This window comes from Triturus cristatus, chromosome 4_2 (assembly GCF_964204655.1).
Source record: "Triturus cristatus chromosome 4_2, aTriCri1.1, whole genome shotgun sequence".
In the NCBI taxonomy this organism is placed as follows: Eukaryota; Metazoa; Chordata; class Amphibia; order Caudata; family Salamandridae; genus Triturus; species Triturus cristatus.
Window position 1 is genome coordinate 650,697,965 of NC_140586.1, and position 20,850 is coordinate 650,718,814.

General features: G+C 46.0%; 1 long non-coding RNA gene across 1 annotated transcript in view; it reads left to right on the plus strand.

Moving 5' to 3' along the window:
- LOC146834837 (uncharacterized) overlaps positions 1–14,907 on the plus strand; it is a 34,637-nt gene extending 19,730 nt beyond the window's left edge. The window contains exons 3-4 of the long non-coding RNA XR_014960342.1: positions 13,080–13,388; positions 13,943–14,907. This is a non-coding gene — a long non-coding RNA (uncharacterized LOC146834837). The remainder of the gene's footprint in view (positions 1–13,079; positions 13,389–13,942) is intronic.
- The last annotated feature ends 5,943 nt before the right edge of the window (positions 14,908–20,850 follow it).

Consider the following 20,850-nt stretch of genomic DNA (forward strand, 5'->3'; position numbering starts at 1 on the left):
AATTAGGGACCCACACTTTTTTACAACCTTGGCCAATATTTGGGGATAGTAGGCGGGTATCAAACGTGAAGCAGGAATGTTATATCCTGTGGCTCCTAGTTCCTTGCTGCTCAGCCTGTGTGAGTGTGATGTAGTAGAATGTTCATGAGTGCATGGTTTGGATGAGTGGTCAGTTGGAATGAGTGGGGTTGAGCAGCAGGATGCTGCTCCCGGCTGGGCCTTTACCATCTTACTTGTAACTGAATAAACTACATAATCTACACTAATGGCTACTGGACTGATTGCCTACAAGGACCCTACTTCATTTACAAAAGTGGCGATGATTTTGAAAGAACTACACGTGCAGAGACAACATATTAAACAAGAAACTTAAAAGAAGATTGCCAGAGTCTGAAAAGAAGCCTTAAGATAAGCCTGAGCAACGTCCTCGATGGCCCACCGGTGTCTACTACAACAGACAGCCTACACATTTAATGTTTTGGGCGTTGGACTTTGTGTGGCCTGAAATCTGCCTAATTGAAGATTTGATGTGTGACTTGATCCTACACATTGTACGTTTTGGGTATTGGACATTGTGGCTTGAAGACAATCTGCCTTCAGAATTGAAGTTCTGAACGTCTAACTTTAATGACTGGGAGTCCGAGATGCCTGCAGCCTGTTGCTGTAGACAAATAGTACAGGGAAAACTTGAGCCGTGACTTTAAGTGCTGTGACCTGTTTGATAATTTCACACCAAGAAATTATTTCCGGCAAGAAAGGTTCGAGTAAGAAGTCTATGGAGACCAGTGTATGCCCTGATTGGATCACTGTTGTTGTCAAGATTCAACCGTTTTTATTGTGGGCAGTGAGTAATTGGCAGTGTGGGCTTTGCGGAGGTGCAACAACGAGAAAAGCCAGTAACTTGAGCAGTGCTGAGCAGAGTCGATGTATTGAGAAGTTCGTCTTCTGTGAGACCCGGGTGTGAGAGACTGTTTGTTTACCTTTAAAAATTTGAAGGATGCATTCTCCGGTCCTTCAACGGTAATGTCGCAGCTGCGAGATTCTGCTGTGACGTGGAAGCGGGCATTCTGGAAGCAGCACTGTGAGACCAACCAATCATTCAGGGGGTTTATAAAGCGCACTACTCACCCATGAGGGTCTCAAGGTGCTGGGGGGAGGAAGCAGCTCCGGATCAGTCAAAGAGCCAGGTCTTGAGGTCCTTCCTGAAGGTGTACAGGGTTGGGGAGCATCTGATGTTCACAGGGAGCTCATTCCAGGTCTTGGCTGCAGTGTAGGAGAAGGCTCTCCTGCCTGCTCTGTTCCTGCGGATGCGCGGGACCTCTGCCACAGCGAGGTCGGAAGAGCGGAGGTTCCTCTTGGGTACATGGAGAAGACTCTCTCGTTGAGGTATTTGGGTCCAATGCTGTTGAGGGATTTGTAGACCACCGTCTCTGCTGCGTGATTCACTGTATACGTCAAAGAACGCTTGTCGGAACTTGCATTGTGGGAGAACCTGGCTGATGTTGCGTTTCTCTGACACAGCACGTTGATTACTGAAGCTGCGTAAGGTGTTCAAGACTTGGTTGCTCAGCAATGCAGTTTGTGTTGAACATGTTTTTTTTTTCCAAGCAACAAATTACGACTGCGTCAAGAACTTTGACATGGGGTCAAGCGAATTGAGGATCGAGGCGATTTTTGGTTTGAGCATTTCAGCAGGTACCCCACACGCGCCATCACTGTTCATCGGGATATTTCTACAAGACAGTGTTTTGTTTTAGCCGTGATGCCATACCCTTTGCCAATGGCAGTCTAGGTGAAGTGATCCCTGGTGAAACGTTGCTGTAGACTGCTATTTAAAGGAGGCAAGGATAAAGATTTTTACCTGCACTGTGGCTTTCTGGAACTGTTCAACTGCGAGTGGAGTTTAAGTTGTACTTCAACTATAGATTAACCAATGTGTGGGGAATGACCTTAAACACATGGTACAGAGGTGAAGTTAGGCAAGAGCTATTAGCCAGAGTCAAAGGTGAATTCATTCTGGTGTTATTTTGGCAGTGGTCTCGGGTGAGAGGTTGATCACCAATCAACCAATCACATGACATTTATTGGTAGCTACTGTTCATGTGCATTATGGTATTTCTAATGGTATACCTATATGTGTCAACACAAAACTCTTTCAAACGAAGGAGGGTCCAAGGGATATGTTTAAAGACCATCAACAGTATAAAATCTCCAAATCAACATATAATATACATAAATACTGTAGGTCTGTTATTCAATATGACTCCAAACACTGATGCAACACAAAAAGTGAAGAAAACCAAAGTAAATGAGTGTGACCTCAAAGGAAGGTTCTTCCAAAAGAGGTTAAGTTCCCATCACCCACCAAAGGTGGCTTGTATCATCATCTGGGAACCCTGGACAGAGCCATGAGTACCAACCACTGTGGTGATTGTGGTGGTTACACAGTTGTCCCGGACGTGAGTATAAGTATCCTTACAATCTCTGTAAAGATATAGGTAAGGTGATGGTTGCAGTGCAAAAAGTGATAAGTGAAAAGTGCTATTAAAAAATGGCTAACAAGGCAATAATAATTTTATTCTGGCGCTACCTTGGTGCCACTTTAAAACCAATGCATAGACAGCTTACACAAATAACTGTCAGATTATTAGGTCTACATGTTTCGGCTTGTGGACATAGAAATCCTAGCTCTTATCAGGACCATATAGATGCTACTGCAAAAAGTGTATAAAATCTGCAACCATCACCTTACCTATATCTTTACAGAGATTGTGAGGATACTTATACTCACGTCCGGGACAACTGTGTAACCACCACAATCACCACAGTGGTTGGTACTCATGGCTCTGTCCAGGGTTCCCAGATGATGATACAAGCCACCATTGGTGGGTGATGGGAACTTAACCTCTTTTGGAAGAACCTTCCTTTGAGGTCACATTCATTTACTTTGGTTTTCTTCACTTTTTGTGTTGCATCAGTGTTTGGAGTCATATTGAATAACAGACCTACATTATTTATGCCTATATGTGTGTCATTAAGGTTTCAGTGCATTGATTGTTTACAATCTCTAATAGGTTGTTGTCTGCTGTGGTGGTGATGCGTGTCTGAAGTAGTGGGTGTGGTTGCACTTTAGGATGTGTGCATATATTTTTATCTTTATGTTGAACTGTTTTGGGTTGTAAGATACCTATAATTTGCTGTAGTGGGAACATGTGCATTCCTTTGTCCAGCGTGATGTGCAGTAGTGGGAACATGTGGGTTCCCTGTCCTTTAAGTGAGTATGCTCTAGTGGGAAAACATGCGTTCCTTTGTCCAGCTAGGTGTGTGCTGTAGTGGGAACACGTGTGTTTCTTTGCCCAGCGAAAGGTGTGCTGTAGTGGGAACATGTGCATTCCTTTGCTTAGTTGACGTGGTGCGTTGTAGTGTTCTGCAGCACGTACTGTGGTGGGGTGTGAAGGTTCCATCCTGCCTGTAACAAGGTGTGTTGCTTTGCTTAGTTGACGTGGTGTGTTGTAGTGTTCTGCAGCGCATACAGTGGTGGAGTGTGGCGGTTTCATCCTGCCTGTAACATGTGTGTTCCTTTGCTTAGTTTGATGTGGTGCGCTGTAGTGGTTCTGCAGCGCATCCAGTGGTGGGTGTGGAGGTTTCATCCTGCCTGGAACATGTGTGTTCCTTTGCTTAGTTTAACGTGGTTTGCGGTAGTGTACTACAGTGCGTACTATTGTGGAGTGTGGAGTTTGTGTGTTCCTTTGCATCACGTGTTATGTATGTCATTTTTATGCGAATGTAATGATTCATGTAAATGTGACGGTTCATGTATGTGATAATCTTATGTTCTCTTTCTTTACAAATCTAGCTATGCAGTGATTCATGCTATATTATTTTATGTGACCTAATTTTATTTTAATATTTTAAGGATAAAATGGGATCTTTCCTCGTGATTTAGTATTGGTTGCTTATGTGTACAGCTAGTGTGAATATGTATTTTCTTTCACTTTGCTTCCTGTTGTTTTTATTGTTTTCTGAAGGAAGGAGATGTGTTATATCCTGTGTCTCCTAGTTCCTTGCTGCTCAACCTGTGTGAGTGTGATGTAATAGAATGTTCATGAGAGCATGGTTTGGATGAGTGGTCAGTTGAAATGAGTGGGTCTGAGCAGCAGGCTGCTGCTCCCGGTGGGGCCTTTACCATCTTACTTGTAACTGAATAAACTACATAATCTACACTACTGGCTACTGGACTGATTACCTACAAGGACCTTACTTCATTTACAAAAAGGAAACAATTATTTAACTGATAAAGAGCAAGGTACAGTAAACTTGGGCCCTTCCACTTGTATTTTTCTCCTACATAGGGCACACGTTATACAGAAAAATAAAATAGAGAATAGAAAAGAAGAATTCCATGACATAACTCTCTGACTCATAATAGATTCAGTACATGACATAAGAAAGTTCCATGACTAGAACAACACATACAAAGGAGTACACCACACACCTCCCCTCTTTATCTAAACACAACAACACAAGAAAATATTATACATAGTCAGAAAGATAAGATGGTTTTTTGCATAACCTAGATGAGCTACGAATTTCACTTTTACCACCATCATGAGGTGTATCTCCATTTAGGCTCACATTTGAGTTGCGACTAATCTTTCCTTTAACAACAACAACTCTATTTAGGTTCCAAATGCGATGATCTTCTGTCTTCACCGCATTTTTAAACACTTTGATTACTTTTATCGGTTTCATAAATTTTGAAACAGAATTTCCCATCAAACCTGGACGTTTAATCATCACAATATCACCCACAACTATTTTAGTCGTCCTTACAGCTTTCTTCACATCAAAGTAACTTTTCCTTGATTTAGCCTTCTCCTCCTCTCTGTGCTGAATTAAAAAAATATCACATTGTTTTTCCTTTCCCATACTTACTTCATACGTATTCACCCACATGTTTATCTTCCCTTCTTTAAATGAATATTTATACATCTATACCTATTGTAAATCATTATTGTTTTTGTAAATTTCTTATTTTGATTAGGTATTTTCGCTCATTAATAATTTTTCTGTATTGTCTGTACGAGTTCATTATTATGAAAATTCAATAAAACATTTTGAACTCAAGAAAAGAAGAAAGAAAAGAAACAGTTGTGTCCGAGTGGGCAAAATACACAACAGGATATTAAAATAAGAAGGAAAGGAGAAGACAATCAATAGCTAGAGAAGACTTTCAAAGTAACAGATATTTTTTGAGATAATGACACAAAGAACCACAAGAGGGCAGTGTTACCATTAGGTAAAACTGAGCTGAAAAACCAGATGGTTCAGACCAAAAACTGCAGTAGATCAAAAGTACATCTTCAGATGAACAGTGCCGAAATCTAGGAAAGAGAACCCCTGGACTATGACCATCAGAGTGGGCCTGGAGAGAAAATAGGTAAGGGCCGGCCACCAAAATAAAAGACGTTCCCATTAGCGAATCAGATAGATAAAAGAAAAGTGGCCAACATTCCAACATTTGCAATTTTGAACTTGTAAAGACACACTGTGTAGGTGTTTTGCAAAGTATGGGAGACTGCATACATTTGCGTTTGCTGCAGACAATATTAGTAGTAATAGCAGAGAAATCACGAGTAAAAAACGGCCCACCTGGCCATACAACAGGTCCGGAAACACGCAAAACAAGCATTGGCATAGCCAATAGGTCTCGCCTTTGGGACCTTATAAGTGTTTAGCCATGCAACAGTTGCATAACTAAATACTTATAAGGTCCCAAAAGCGAGACCTATTGGCTATGCCAAGCGGCCGTGAAAGTGATCGCGATCAAACATCAAAGTGCCCGTGCGGCCGCGAAAGTGAAAGTAATCGCAGTAAAGTGTGCCGCCCGCGCACATGCACTGTAGCTCTAGGCTGGCTGGTAGCACTTTTTGGAGCCCTCTCAGTAAGTCTCGCCAGACCAGCACATGCGCTGGGTCAGGCGAGACCTAAAAAGAGACACACCCGTCAGATCAGCTTCAGATTGCCGATAGGAGCGTCGGCTGTTGGCCATGCACACTGTGGGGATACCTTGACTTGGAGTGGTAAAGAAGCATGGCCTACTGAGTGGGACATTCAAGTTTAACAAAACCAAAAGACTGTGAGATGCCGACACAGAATTAAAAAAATGCGCTACTGGACAACCAGGCAATATGAAAACTCCATAAAAATACCACCTTTTGGTACGCCTAGTCTTAGAAGAGCGACATGGTAAAATAAAAAGCCCCGCACACATCTGTAGAGTACCACTATTACCCTATAGGCGGGGTGGTTGTGAGCAACACACCCGTGGACTATCTTATTGTGGTTGCGCCCGACATGAGGATAATAAAGGTGGGGCATGATGAAAGCCAGTCACGTAGCAACCCCAGAGACTGCAATATTGTGTCCGTGCTCCCCCTCACTTCTAGGCTATAGATATAGTCGGGGCCCTAGCCACTACCTCCAGGGCTGCCACTACACTGGCGATGAGGTGGGCCATGTACTCCACCGCTATCAGTTGTCAGCTGCCCCCGGACTGTCGAGCGCTGCCTTGGGCCGCAGGAATCGCCTTGTGTTTGGTCCACCGCCTCGTGTTTTGGCAGCACCCATCGGGCGCGTGAGCTCCACTGTAGAGACCCATACGGTCCGGGGACGAACTGCCACTCCTCCACTTACCCCTAAAAGTCCACGCACGGCTGCTCTTATTTTTGGATGCCTGCTGCGCGTGGGACACTTAGCAGGCAGCACCGCGGACTTCGGTCACATGCTCACCATTCCCTCTGCAGTGTGACCACCCCTGCGCAGAAGCCAGCGCAGGGCCTGGAAGGAACCAGCGTTATTTTGAAAAACAAGGCTCCCAGCGCGAAGGAAGGGGGGTGTGTGGCCCTTCCTTGCACGTGGGACTGCTCACAGGGAGTGAGCTGCAAGGGAGAGCTAAAAAAAAGGGAATCCTTTCCATGTATTGCATTAGGGTGAAGCTTCCGCAGGGACTATATGCATGCAACTCTAGTGTGTGCTAAATAAGGCCTATTTCCTGTCCGGTGCCTCCCTCAACTTCCGGATGCAAGTGGAGTTTGTTGCACCCACCCTCACCATTGCTGCAACAACAGAGTGAACGGAGGACAGCTGAATCACAGAAGGGTCTGACAGTGATGCTGCCACAGACTAGGCCACAAGAGTTCTCTATTGATCATACCCATACTGAGCCAGAGTCAAGAGGGCACCACCCTGAACCAGCACCCTTGGCCTGGTGGCTGTCTTTTCACCCGTGAAGGGGTGACAGTGCTCAAGCCGCGAGGCGCCCAGGAGGGCAGCACATCAGTCTCTGGCAGTCAAGTCGTCCATCCTGGCTATTGAGCCATTTGTGGTTGACGATGCACCGTCATCTCTGGTACCAAATTGGAAGGATTGGACAGAACACCTACAATTCAAGTTGGAAGGGGCTGGCATTGCTCGTGAGAGGAGGAGAGACCTGCCACTACATCTTGGCAGGAAGGATATCCACAGAGTATACAAAGCGCTGGTGGAAGCAACACTAAAGGCATATGCCACCGTCCTAAATGCACTAAATGCACATTTTGAACCCATGGCCAATAGAGGCTATGAATGTTGCGCATTCCGGCAAGCTTGCCAGGAGTCTTATGAATCACTAGACATGTTCCATGTTCGCCTGAAAGAACTCGCAAGCATGTGCAGGTTCAGGATGAGCAAGAAGAAATTCTTGCCCAAGTGATCCAAGGGTTCTACTCCGCAAAGGTCAGAGAATGATACTTCAAGAATCAGGGAAGTTCTTGCAAGACATCTTGAAGCTAGGATGATACAAGGAATTGGCAAAGGCAAGAGCCTCACACATGGAGGCTGCACTTAACCGCCCTATTAAAACGGAGCAAGTCAATGCGACGAAGGTACGCCAACAACCCGCACCACCGAAACGCCCTCAAGAAAAGAGGAAAAAATGTGGGTACTGTGGAGGGTCCCCACAGAGGATGAGCGAATGTCCTGCAAAAGGAAAGAGGTGCTCTGCGTGTGGGAAGAACAATCATTTTTCTAATGTGTGCAGGTCATCCAAGTTCCCAAAGGAAGCAGTGTACTCACTGGTCATCGAAACAGCTGACAAAGAAGACATGGACGATGATGCCGAAGAGTACCCGGTACACTACGTCCTAGCGATGGGATAGCCTCTTTCCAACCATAGTCACCTCCCTCTGTGTCAGATTTAAGTGGATGACCAGCAAGTCACAGCTATGATCAATATCAGGGCATCCATCAAACTTTTGGCGACCATCTACCATGCCATGGACCTTAGCCCCCCGTTAAAAGACGCAAAAAGCTGAGTATTTGCATATGGGCAGGAGTCACCCATCCCTCTCCTAGGCTGTTTTTGTTTTGCATCCATGGTGTCTCACCGTGAAAGGAGTACAGGCACAATGGTTTATAGGGTCAAGCAAGGACACGGTATGCTCATAAGCTCAGCCACTGCAGAAGCTCTGGGACTGATCTCGTTCGCCTTAGTGCTACAAGAGAAAGAGATCTCGACCATTTTGGAAGAGTTCAGTGAAGCATTCAAAGGGATTGGATGCCTCAAGAACAAGGACATCAAACTCCACATCGATCCAACCAGTAGACCTGAGACGCCGGCGCATAGTCTTCCATTTAAAGCCAAAAGTGGAAGAAGAATTGGAAAAGCTGGAACTCAAGGGAATCATAGAAAGGGTCACTGGGCTCATCCCATGGATCTCTTCGATTGTGGTGGCCAAGAAGCCAAAGCAACTGGGACAAGTCCTCATCAGTGTGGACATGCGGCTTCCCAATGCAGCTATCAAGAGGGAACACAACCTCAATCCCACAATTGATGACCTAAGGGTGAGCCAAACTGTGCTATGTTGTTATCCAAGATGGACCTCAGGTCGGGATACCACCAACTACTGCTTTACCCTGATTCAAGGTATATTACCACCTTCTTATTACATGTCGGTCTCCGCCGGTACTGCTGCCTCAATTTTGGAATATCTAGTGAGGCTGAGGTATTCCAAAACACCATCAGAGAGCTGCTAAGTGGGTTACCAGGAGTTGTCAATATGAGTGATGATATTCTTTTCCATGCAAAGTCGCTGAAGGAACACCACAGGCGTCTACGGGGAGGTCTGCAATGCATCAAAGAGGCTGGTCTTACCCTGCATAGCGAGAAGCGTGAATTTCTGAAACAGAGGATTAGTTTTGGCTATGCATGCTCAGCGAAAGGGATCACCCCAGACCCAGAGAAGGTGCGTGATATACAGGAAGCTCAGGCACCGTGCAACATCTCGGAAGTATGTAGCTTCCTTGGAATGGTAAACTTCTGCGGAAGGTTTATCCCTAATCTCACGAATCTCACTCGACCTATCCAAGAACTCACTAAAATGTCAACGCCCTGGCAGTGGGGTCCTGAACAGGAAACAACATTTCAACAAACCAAGGAGGCATTATCAGCAGACACCACTCTGTCCTACTTCGATCCCAAAAAGGCCACCAATGTGGCCGTGGATGCGAGCCCTCATGGTCTAGGAGCAGTCCTAATGAAGCAACAAAAGCATGGGCATTGGACCCCGGTAGCATATGCCAGTCAGTCCTTAACTGAGAGTGAGCAACGCTGTTCCCAAATTCAAGGAGAGGCCATCACCATACATTGGGCCTGCAAACACTTCCATATCTACGTGTATGTCACCCTTTTGTCAACCCGCCGGACCACAAACCTCTTATACCCCTCTTCCAGGGGTCATCGTCTCAGCCGCCGCCACACATTGAGAAGTTTCTTTTGCAACTACAAGATTACGACTGCAGGGTCGAATACTGGCCCAGATAATCTAATCCTGTTGTCTGGCTGTCCCGTCACCCTCGGAGTGCCACCTCGGCTGAAGTGGTAGAAGCCGAAGCGACAGAAGCCTATCTGAGGTTCATAGAAGAATGGTCCATCCCATCCCCAAGGCGCTGGAGTCACTAAGAGATGCCCCACGAGAGGATGAACGTTTGCAGATGGCCCTGACTGCAATTAGATCCAATGACTGAAGCCCTGTCATGAGACATCTTTCAAATAGGAGCCCAGAAGAGTGCTTGAGTCCTTGATACATGTGTGACAAGAATTGTCAACTGATGAAAGTGGATGTCTCCTCAGAGACCAACACTGGTTATATCGTAAAGCCTCACATCCCAAGTAGTGTACCTAGCACACTGAGGAATGAAAAGCCCGCTCCGTGCCTAGGTGTGGTTTCCAGGGATGGATGAAATGGTGGAGCAAACTGTTAGTTCGTGCCACTGGTGTAAGGTGTCGGGGGCCCCGGATCAGCCCCCTCCAGCGATCACAGAAGACTGACCAAAACTTCCCTGAGAGCAAGCGAGCATGGACTTTGGCCAGCCACACTCATGTTTGGGCGATCCATGCTCACCAAGTTACTCCAGTGGACATCAGTTCAACCCGTGAGCTCTGGGGCAGTCGGAGCCTAGGAATGAGAGAAGAAAAATAAAATAAAAGATCATGCTGATGTCAGATGGCGGGCACAGTAGGCACTCTTCGAATGAGATGACTGGGTGATAGCCAAGTAAAAGCAACAGAAGAAAGCAGACACCCATTTCAATACTCAATCACAATAGTCAAAGGGAACATGGTCTGCAGTGTACAGAGCCGGGCTCTCCTGGTGACACCAATCGAGCAGTAGTTCCAAAGGACAATGGAACAGATTGTCAGCGCTTGAGGTTGAAAATTCAAGTAAAGTTTGACTTCAGTAACGACAAAGGAAGTTTAAAGTTACAAGAGATTTCAAGAGAATGAAATGTGCAGCGCTCACCTAGGTAAGAATAAAAGCATAGTTAATGACTTTTAATTTTGGAACTTTTTACATTGGCATAGACCTTAAAAAATAGTACATGATTTGATTGTACTTTCCCACAGGTGACGACTAAACAAGAATAATATAGCCTTCTGACTCATGAAAGAGCTATGAGAAAGAAAGTAACTTTTCTATGTCGATTTAAAGGGCAGCACCTGTGGAGAGTATATAATTTGAAAACACTCGAAGCATACTTAGGTTGACAAAGGCTGCTAGTACAGCCGAAACGTGTTCCTGTTCTGTGCTCAAGTGCTGTTCAAGAATAAAATGGATTTGCCTCTGAGAAACGAATGCGGGCTTTCTCTCATGTGATAAAATGTCTTTGATATATACATATATATATGCCATGTCATAACAAGGCACATCCACAAACCTCGTCAATGCCGGACACAGCAGCTCTGGTGCGCGTCAGGGTATGAGGACGCCCTGAATACTTTCCGGTCCACCACGCAGCAACGCTGCAGTGTGCACACTCCTTCCACAATTTAAAAGGCTCAATCCATACAGTGCATGAAGGATTTTATTCCATTAAAGGTTCCCAGCAGAAAACCGAATGCGTTTCGGCGTAATCCGCCTTGATCACGGGTATGGAAATCAAAACATACTGGCATTATTTTACAGCGAATACGTGTGACATCAAAAACTTGCTCACCCTAATAATTAACAAAGGACTAGTGAAGGATCTTTAATTAACATTAAACAGGTCGGACACTTTGTAATGGTAATTCACACTTGTATAGTGTAGTAAATCTTGATCTACATACGGTGTATCAACCATTCAAATTTGCACATGTAATTAATATTGATCTATACAATTAGCATATAATTATCGTGCTGAGACTAAAATTCATAATAATGAAATACTAATCAAATACTTTTCTCTCGCCAATAAACATTGGAACCGTTGACACATTTAAGACAGTTGAAATCATATTTTTGATTCACAATTACATCGCTCGTTATCCTGAGTGCCCCTTGTCATGATCAGGCATGTTTCTCAATCACCAATGTAATACTGCTTACACATGTCCCAACTGTACGGTTTATCCGGAGCAGGTCTATCTGCCAAATCCACCCAAGTGGGTTAATTATCAGCCTAATGTTCATATACTACTTGGCCAGTGCCAGAACAATAACTCCGGAGTTTGTACAATAAATTTGTGAATAGTACAATCAGTCCCGACACGTTTGAACCTAGATGTCTTTCTCTTTGTCTTAGTGGTCAATTTCCATAATCTCAGTCACAAACTGATGCATATACGGCTGCACAAGTCAACCTATTAAAAAACATATAAAGACATAAAAACATACGTGACTATTAACCTCCTCAGCACCCAAATATAATACTGTGTAGATTACTAACAACTAATACTTAAACTTTAAAACCAGCAGAAGACTCCTAGGCACAGCTTAAAATATGCAGATTCCAGCAATTGCAGAGTACACAAATCTAATGCCTGCAAGGACGCTTCCAGGGATGTGTCTTCAAGGAAATTAAAACTGGATCACTCCCCCATAAATCACGCTGATTCCTCTTCAGAATTAAGACCCTGAGGGACCTTGGTATCTAGTTCGAGTATGTACTCGGCTTCCAGTTGTCTACGTTTGCGGATCCAATCGCCCCCCCGATTGTTTGAGGGACACGATCAATTACAAAGAAACGCAAAAGATTGCGATTACTTTTGTGCTCATCCTCAAAATATCATAGGTAGACTTTATCTGTATTTTGAATGGCACGCATATGTTCCAGGATCTGTTTTTTTGCGGGGAACATAGTGCTCCCTACGTACCTTTTGGAACATAGGCAAGTTAACGCATAAATACAGAAATCTGACAGGCAAAGTCCATGAGAGACACCAGCTGTAGTGGATCCACCAGTGTTATGGTGAGTAGGCTCCACTGCCCCATCCTAGTACTGATAGGTATCTCCATGTCAACCGCAAGTTTTCTGGACAACCATGGGTGGTGACAGGAAGAGAAACTATGGGATGCAGCGATGCTTCCACCTGGAGTCTGGGCAAAGGTTTTGCTCTGAACCAGGTCATTTGGTATTAGGCCATTTTCAGATTCTGATAATATGCTGTGTGTCAGGAGGTGGCGGAAGACAAGTACAAACATCACCTGCGAAATGAGTATTCCATAGGAGAGGGAGACAACCAAGGGGTTAAACCTTTCGCTGTCTCCTCTTCCGTGCAGGACGTCATGGACCCCACCCTCGGCAGGAACCAACCAGCAGCCAAGGGGACCGGGAAAAGGAACATCCCAGGGGAACAGAGTGAGCGCGAGGAGGAACCCGGAAGCGGTGGGAGAAACGAGGACGTGGAGAGAAGAGTGCAGGAAGCGGATCCGAGGCAAGAGGAGACAGCGGACGACTGGAAGGAAGGAAAAAAAGGAGAAGACACCGGCGACAGGGAAGAAGACCCAGAAGTCTGGAGTGATGACTGGTGGAGTGTTCCCGGCGATACCTGTTTGCCGCCGCAGTTCTGGGGAACTGTGGCCCCGGCGGTGAGTGAGCAAGCCAGTACTGGGCTAGACTTAAGGTGTTCATGCCAGTAAACCGTGGAAACCACGGGAGGGAGGCCTATGTATGGAGGAACAGGGTGGGGGAGGAAACAATAATAGAAGACGTGATTTTGCTCTCCGGTCCTGTAATTCAAGAGTGATATGTTTTAAAACAGTCAATCAGACGCAAGGTCACAGAAAGCCCTAATAACAACCCTGAAGAGAGCAAAACAGGCTGTGTGGGAGAAAGTATGACTCCTTGTTTTTGTTTTGTTTGTTAAAATAAAGTTCTTCATGAGAATATAAGAGAAAACAAGTATTGAGGGGAATTAGCCTCATTCTTACTTTCTTTCATCTTTGTGTTCTTCACTTTTCCCCTTTTGGTTTTACGAATTACTCTCATCTCTGTCACACTTAAAACTCTGCCCTCACTATGCGCTTGGAGCCTACAGAAGTTACAGGTTTCTTTTCACAAGGTGTTGGTGACGGGTATAACTGTAGAAAAATAACCCTAGGGCCAAGAACTTACTGTCCCTTGTTCTCTTTCCTCTCTTGAGCCTCCTGGGGACAAAGCACCACCAAAGACAAGCATCCCGAAGAGAGGAAGACCGACGTCCATACCATCTTCAAGAAGATTCATGTTTACCAATCCTGACTGCTTACTCTACGAATACTAAAAAAATAAGTAACCATTGAGAACCGAATACGGCCTCCTAGATTCTGTTTCCGACCATCCCTCCGACAATGTGCATGAGGGTGAAGAGTGCATTAAAGGCCATGGTGCATCCTATTAGCAGTACTGTCTGGTTTGTAGCTCTGTTGATCCCTGCTCCAGCCTCTATCAGCAGAATGGAATCAGCTACCCATGAGGTGAATTGGAATTGGTCTGTTTCATGGAAGATCTGAAGAAACCCAAGGTTCAGTGCCCCATAATGAATCAATTAGCTACCCTCCTTTCCTTGCAGCATCTCTCCTCTAGCTAGACGATTCTAGTTATCCTGACATCTATATACACTTCCTCTCTTTCACTGCAATGGTGTTCACAACGAAGTTAGTGCTAGGTCGCACATCTCCCAGCTTGTTTTGACTTACCAGTTGCAAATCAAAAATGCTTTGACTGCTTGCCACCCTGAGGTGTCAAAGCAGTATGAGTGTCTTCCTCTACCTGAAAGCAATTTTTGATAATCTGTGTTTCAGCTATGACCCACTACAGCCATGGCATGCCACTTAATATCCCCTTGAGACTATCTATGAGGGCATCTGGAACCACAAGATCTACTTCCCCTCCCATTTTGGGAGCATGGCTCACCTCATATGGCTTTAGCTTACTGATTATGTGATGCTGATGGGTAATGATAAGCAGGTTCACAGGTGAATCCTCTGGTATCAGGATTGTGACAAAAAAGATCACAGGGCACGTGGATACCTCATGAACCAATGTCCTCCCATAAAGCTCTGAAAAGCACATCTATGCGAGCTGCTTCCCCTCATAGAGAAGGATCAGAGACCACATCATGTTCAAATTCAGCAATCAAGCACAGTCCAGAAGGGGTCCATGCACCGGTTTTGCTGAAATCATCCTGCCTAGAGTGCATATATTAATTCCGAAAATAAGGTATTAGCTGTGGGCAGTACATCTCAGGATCATGAAGAGGCAACCAAAGCAGACAGTGAAATTTATGCAAAAACAAGTGCATGGACGCAATCTGAGCTTACGCACTGATTTAGAACATGTCCGTGATTTAACCCCAAGATCACCTTTCATTCCTACTGCTTCCATATCAAAGTGAAGCTTGCTTGTCAAAGAAAGACTTAACACTTGGCAACAATACCCGTCCAATCTACTGTGACCACAGTTGATGGAAACAAATTGAACTGTGCTTGCTCTTTTACCCGCATTAGATAATGCACTACAACAGTGCATGCTGTGCAGAACAAAAAAGTGCCTTGTGCAACTCATACACATTACCAGCAGGAGCATTACTTTCAAATTAACAAATACCTACATGCTTGAGACAAATCAATGATTAGCAGGCCTTTAAGGTGTTTTTCAAAGAAACAAAATCTACAGACATAGCCCTGCAATGTAAAATAAACTAGAAGGCCTCTATCTAAATTGAATGCATAATACTTGTCCTCCCATGACCAGGTAGTTTAGAAACAGGTCCATATCAGCTAGTAAAAAATCCCTTCTTGATTTAAGTATAATTATAGTTAAGTGCATATGTCAGTAACAACATTAACATTTTGAATTAAAAAAATCACAAAGATTTGCTATATATAGTTAGTAGAGCTAGCTATAACTCCGACCATGCAGTGCGTCTAACCTCACATATTGCATTACTCATGACAATTCTCAGTGAATTTTTAAGTTTTTTTTTTTTAAACAAGCATCTTTTTTATCACACTTAACTATAATGTTAGTTCAACCTTTGTTTTTTACAGTGACTTTCAGTGAATTTCTAGTTTTTTTTTAAACATAAAGTAATATTTTATCACCATACGTAAAGCCAACCACACCCGCTGTGCATGGTCTTTGGTTGTACGGGGCGGGGGTTTGCTACAGTACATGGCCTGTGGCCAGGATCTGTGGGAGACCCCTCAACATCTCTTTTAAAGGGGAGGGGGCCTTGTTGCCCACTCCCTGAGCCTCATTAGGCCCTAGGAACCCCATACACCGAGGGCCTATGTATTATCAAGAGGAGGGAAGCCAATTGCCCCCCTCACAAGCCTTATTAGGCCCTGGGGACCCCATCCTCCAGTGCGGTTTTATTTAAATGGGGAGGGTGGTCACTTGGCCCCCCCTTCCTCGAGCCTTTTTGGCCCCGGGGCCCCCATCCCCCGGGTCTGTATTTTATATAGGTGGGTGCCTGGTGCCCACCAAGGGCACCCACAATACACTTGTTGGGGCTGCTGGGTGAGCCCCAGCCCCTCCACGAGCTCCTTGCATCTAGCGGGAACCGACATTGCTCCCGTCCATAGGGAACAGCTATTTATGCTGCTCCTTCCGGGCGGGAGCAATCTCTTGATCTGTTTCAAAACATATCACAAGTCTGCTCCCAGCCGGCGGGAGCATCTTTAAAGCTCCCGCCTGCTGGGAGCAGACTTTGTGTTCACTCATGTGGCAGAAGATTAACAAAATGCTCCCACCAGGTGGGAGCAAACACAAGTTTCCCTGCCCGTGCTGGTGCAGGCAGGAAAAGGGCTGTGTCCCAGGAATGGGCACCCCAGAACACAGCAGGTGAGGTGGCCCCGGGGGATGAGGTCCCCGGGGCAAAGAAAGGTTCAGAGATGGAGGGCCACGTAGCCTTCCTCCCTTTTAATGTAAATGGCAGGGGTTGGGGTACCCCTGGGACTTTAATGGCTTGGGAATGGGGACCGTGCAGCCCCTCCCCTTAATTAATGAACACGGCTCCTTGGGATGGGGTCCCCCGGGGCCTCTGGAGGCTCTGAGAGGGCACAGCCACTTGGCCCTCTCCCCTTTTAGGCGAATTTCAGCTTTGGAGATGAGCTCCCTGGGCCTATAATAGCTCGGGGAAGGGGGCCACACACCCACCTCCCCTCAAATAAACAGTGCAGCACCGGGGGTGGTTTCCCTGAGGCCTTAAATTGAAGATTGCACCCCGGCTCGCTATTTTTTTCCAAAATCCACAAGATTGCGACAAAAAATGACAATATGGTTTGCATTTTTACCCCAGGCGGGTTCATGTGAATTCCCCCCATTGTGCTTAGGGAGTCAGGGTATCCCTACCCTGCCCCTTTACATTATTTTTTAAAATTTACTTCAGGACAGGGGACTATGTCCCCGAATCCTCTAATGACAGCCAACAACATATTTCTCATGTTGCTGACAGCTAAACAGTGCGTTCTTTCTGGCGGGAGAGAGATGGCCCAATGGAAACAAAGCTTCCTGGGCCAATTAGAACATTTTATTTTTTCTTAGTTGGGTTTGAATCCCTCAAACCCAATCGTTCAGATATACAAATATTTTTCAACCTTAATTTCTCAAAAACGACTGAACAGATTTACACAGAATCACAAAATTAACAAACTGCAGACCAATATCTACCTTCCTGCCAAATTTGCTGTAATACCATTCAGCAGTTATTGCTGTAGCCCTGCCGAAATAAGTCTATGGAAAATTAATGGGTATTTTGTGTTTTGGGATCCCCTTTATTCTCGGGCTCCACTTGACGGATCACAGCAAAAATTTCCATTAACAAACTAGTGAAAAAGTAGCATCTTTTTTGGAAAGTTTTTGGTAGATTCATCAAACGGGGCCAAAGTTATTAGCAACACAAAAAACTATGAATGTCAATTCAGCAAAATGCCAGGGGTAGCGGAAGTGACATCACACATCCTTTGAGCCTGGTGACATTACATGCCATTTGTCCAAGTATAATAAATGCTAGATCAATTAAATATTTGTGAAAAATGTAAATAAGAGGGGAAGATGGCCGCACACTAACGCTGCTCGAGCTCCAAATCCCTAAACCCTGAAAATCCGACAACAAATCCGTGCCTGTGAGTCACCATCTGACCCAAACTGGTGCCATAACATCGCTGGCCAATTTCGCCCAGAAGGAACGCGCCAAATACCTGCCCAGATCCTGCCGAGGCTCAAGGCCTGGGCGCAGCGGTGAGCTGCGTGCTTGCATAATCGCGCAGCCGGAGGTAGCGGCCCACAGCGGGAGTGAAAATAGCGGAAGTTTGGCTGGCGGCTGTCAGGGCGTACCTGTTGGCCATCACGGGCCCGTAGCTGCTGGGATCTTGCGTCCGGGACCCGACCCGTGGTAGAGAGCGGCCCCTGTCTGACTACAATCTGGTGTGACGTCTGCCCTGGGCTGAAGGTGAAGCACGTGAGGGAAGGCGGAGGGGACCGTCAGTGGTGGCGAGGAGGCGACAGCCGAGACCTAATAGTGACTACCCTGACTGGCGGGATGGCTCGGCATGGACTTTGTGGTGGGAGCAGCGCATGTGGCCACACTGTGTGTTGGCAAGGGGTGCTAGCAGGAGAGCTCCGTGTACCCAGCGATGAGTGGCGGTCGACGTGCCCTGTCACTAGCCATAAAGACATTTCACTATTAACAGCTCACAGTGACCTTGTGCTGAGCCTTGAAGAGATCATCGCTGCATATAGGGCCAATCTACCGGTGACAGCTCAGGCGTGGAGGTGAGCCCAGAGGGAGTAAGCCGACAGGCCGGTGGGGACACTTTCCTGGGCAGGTGGTAGCGATACCTTTGGGCCCCCCCCTTCGGATAGTAGCATGACCCGGCACCATCACTACAAGCTGTGCCGTGTCTAGGAGCAAAGCAGGACATGGCTTGCACCAACCCAAACAGGACAAGTTCTCCTGGCTTAAGCGCCAGGAGGGCACAAGTGCTCAACCTGACAGTGCAGGAAACACAGTGCGTGCCGGTGGAACAAGGCACCCCCACCCTAAAAAAGACATAGTAGAAGCGATCACCGCTGTGTGTACGTCGCTCAAATCCCACATAGACCCTGTATCCACAGAAATCTCCCTTATTCGTGCTGACCTTGGGAAAATGGATGATCAAGTGAAAGAGGTGGAAGAAGTAACCCAAGGCCTCACCACTAACACTAAGGCCCTGGAAAAACAAGTTTGTGAACTGCAAACCATCAGCAAGGCCCTGGCGGACCAACTGCATGACTACGAAGGTAGGGCTAGATGGAACAATGTAAGAATTCTGGGGGTTCCTGAGAGAGCCGAGGGCCATGCCGCTGATTTATTTGTGGAGGAATAAATCACTCAGCGTTTGCAGCCTAAAAACCTCTCCAACTACTGCTCCATTGAAAGGGCACAGCGAGTACCAGGTGGAACACGTAAACCAGGACAACCACCCAGGCCAATACTAGCATGTGTCTTTAACTTTCGAGACAGGGATGTGATACTACAAACCGCACGTTGTGCCCCTCCTCTCAAAATTGAAAATAATATTGTCACATTCTTCTCAGACTTCACTATGAAAGTGCAGAGACAGCGAAGGAGTTTTCTCGAAGTCAAAAAACCCCTTAGGGACAAAGCGCTGACTTACGCAATACTGTTTCCTGCAAAATTCTGGGTGGAGGCCGAAGGTAAAACGTGGTTCTTCACAGAGCCGGAGTGGTTGGACGGACAGTGGCAGGTAGGAGGCCCGGACAATCCCGACAGAGGCAGGTGACAAATGGGGCTAGACCAGAAACAGACTGCATCTGATCAAGAAGCCAAAGGTCTCACCAATAAAGACCCCCTGTTGGGTAGATAGAATGCCTCACCATAAACAGCGTCACTCAGGCAGCTTTCTCAGAGACCCAACGGGCGCAAATTCACACTACCTAAGGACACATAGATTAATCGATGGGCCTGGCAAATCAACTGAAGTGGCGAGACTGTACGGTGGCAAGTGTAATGGGGCAGGAGGCCCTGCAGCAACAATGGCTGAGTATGTGCACAACAAATTCATTCACATAGACTCCAGGCTACATGGTTAATTATTGACAGTGGGGTTGGGAGGGCGGAACTAAGGGTCTACGTCTCCCCCGAAACAGGAAAGGGAGGGCGACAGGCTCTCTTCAATGTTAGGGTGGCGGGTAGTTAAAAGTCTGTCTTACAGGGAGGCAGGGTGGGGCGGGGAGTTTTCAAGTTACTGGGGCTTTGCTTAGTTTTTGTTACATTCTTACATTGTGGGTATTCGCGAGCAGCTCACGCTTTTACACGGCTTCAGCCCCCTCAATCGGGGTTGTGGACAGTACAACTCACAAACATTGCAACTACTACAAATGCAGTTATGACACAACCACCCAGAGAAATTGTCCTTGACAATATTGCCCCGACACCTGTTAGACAAACAGCACCAGCGTTGGTCGATACAGCTGGGGTGGGAAGAGCTGAGATCGCACTCAATCTGCTTTCCTGGAATGATAATGGGTTGGGCGATAAACTCAAAAAGGGGTGGTGGTCCAATAAATTAAACGGCTGGCACTAGATATCGTCTTGTTGCAAGAAACCCATCTCGTCAGAAATACGTCTAAGGAGCTAGATAGATGGGGCTATAAATTAGTAGTGCACTCTGGCTTTACCACTGGGTCCAGAGGGGTGGGGATACTAATGCGGAAAAACTTTCCATTCATTGTGACACACTCAGGTACTGACGAGTATGGCCACTTTGTAGCCTTGTTGGGAACCTGGGAGGGCAAGTGCATGAATATCATGTCAGTATATATACCTCCGGCACTACACAACGTGGCCTTACCAGACATAAGCAAGATGATAGATTGGATGGGACCTCAACATGACAATGAGCAAACAACTGGATAGATACCCACCCAGAATCAATCCGCGACCTAAAAACACTATGGCCGAATTTCTTACATCTCTGGACTTGGCAGATGTATGGCACGAGGCACACCCACAAACACGACAATACACCTATTACTCAGTAGTACATAATAGCAGATCCCGAA